Here is a 2500-nt window from a genome sequence, read left to right as displayed (position 1 = left end):
AAACGAAACAAAAATAGGAATACAATAAAACAAGAATTGGTAAAAATCTAGGGATGAAAGCAAAAGAATTTACGTAAAAGCGAAGAGCCGAAACATAAAATAAGAATACAGTAAAAAAAAAAAAAAAAAAAAAAAAAAAAAAAAAAAAAAAAAATGATAATAATAATAATAATAATAACAGAATAAAACAAACAAACAAACAAAATAACCGATAAACGAAACCTGAGGTAAGAACACACGCGCAAAACGTCCATCAAAATGAATTCAAAGACTATACACAACACTGAATTCTCTATCACATAATTCTTGCCTTTAATTTCTGGAAAAAAAAAAAAACTTTTCATTAAGCAGGGTGGGTCTTGCTGCTCGAACACAGGGTCGATTCCAGCGTCTCTTCGATGTGATCTCCCTCTCGCGTTCCCTGGAATAATCTGGCTCGTGGACGCAGACAAACTCGCCAGCGGGAGGAAAACAAACACGGCGATTGCTTAGCCACTCGTATCATTTTGAGGCGTTTTAATTTCGAATATCCATCCTATATGATTTATATAACTCTTGAAATGTATGTGAATGTCAAAATATTATTCTAAAAAATGTACACAAAAGCACAAATGAGAGATACAGAAATGAAAAAAAGAAAGGTTAAAATCGTGAACTAAAGACACTTATAGTCGTAATATGTACAGACATTCAATTTAAAATCAACCGCTGAATCAACCAAAACCCAATTAAACGGTATATTAAATAATCAAATGATATAAAATGGGCTAATGTAACCCTTCCCCCTTGGAGACGCGCACTAGGCCAAGGGAGGGCGCTTTGCGAAAAGAAGGGGGTGACACACTTCAAAAAAAAAAAAAAATACGATCACTAAATCAGTACTGATATTTCCATCATTATTGTTAATATTTTCATTATCATCACCACTACTTCTAATTTCATCATCCCTATCATGACCATTTTGTCTACCTAAGTATTTTTCATCTTTGAAAAAAAAAAAAAAAAAAACGATCATTAAATTAATACTCATATTTGTATCATTATTACTAATATTTTCATTATCATCATCACTACTTCTAATATCATCATCCCTATCATTACCATTTTGTCTACCTAAGTATTTTTCATCTTTATTACAAACGTGATCTCTGATGTGTTACATTTGAATATTTGTTTTGTATTTAAAATGTTTACTTTTAACATTAACATATTTCTAAAGTATTTATCATGCTTATCACAATGAATATCATGTTTTATGCACATCAACTTTCACTCTGCACTCTTATTTCAGCTTCAGCGCGAAGATGCTACCTCTTTTTTGCTACTATTTTTCTTCTCTTTTCCGTCAGAGCCTTGCTATTAATGTTATTTGGATCATCATATTTTTTATTTTCATTACTCTCATTATCTTTATTACTGTTATTGATATTATTATGATCACTATTATCATCATTATTAATACTATAATTGTTATCATAATCATTTTCATTATTTGCATGATGATCATCGTTAATATGATTATTGTGAAATACATCACCGACATTGTACTTATCTAGTTTTCATAGTTGGGGCTATTCCTTGGCGGAGAGTCCGGCTGTCCACTTGGCACGGCCTAGATCTGCAGAATAAAAAATGTAACATGAGTTCATTATACATTTTATACATTTATGGTTAGAATGGAAAGCAATCAAAATGTGCGCTTTTGAATTGCAGGTGAATTTACGGACCAATCAGAGCCGAGCTACACGTGCAAATGGTTATTAAAGAGTAATCCTATCTCATGGTACTGTTAAAATACAATCTTACAAGTTTATTAGTAGTTCAATACCTTCAAAAGCATATATACAAAACTACATTTTCAACAGCGTCAGAAAAATACATTTTAATGATATTCAACAATTAACCCATTAACTTTGAGTACAGTTACTAAATCTAAAACTAAATATCATTTCAAACACCACCCATTTGTTGAGAATTCTGAGAGAAAAATGTGATCTTAATATTTCTCATAAAAACTTGCAATATGGTGTTAGGTATACACTTCAATGCGTTGCATATGCGGTATATTTTGCGCAAACCCTTATAACAACTGGCGAAATCGTGATTGTCTTTGGCATTATAGGCTTTCTTGCTGTTATTGCTAAAACTATTACTGTTATTATCATTATTGCTATCACTGTTGTTATAATAATTATTATCATCATTATTATCATTATTACTATTACTATCATTATTAACATCACTATCATTATTTTTAATCAACAATGATTTAGTAACTGTTGCTGTTGTTGATATTGTTTTTATAGTGATTATTATAATGATTATTATCTTTAAACTTTCTTGTATCAATATACTCGTTCAGTCCAATATCATACACATTAAACTTAATGAAAGCATAGCACTTATCTCCCACACGTCTTCCATACATTAATGCCACTAACGTTGCCAAACTCGTTAGCATGCAATTCATCCTTGTGCCTGGAGAGCGGCCACAGATGCT

Source organism: Penaeus chinensis, chromosome 36 (genome assembly GCF_019202785.1).
Source record: "Penaeus chinensis breed Huanghai No. 1 chromosome 36, ASM1920278v2, whole genome shotgun sequence".
NCBI lineage: Eukaryota > Metazoa > Arthropoda > Malacostraca > Decapoda > Penaeidae > Penaeus > Penaeus chinensis.
Note: the sequence above shows the minus strand (reverse complement) of the source record.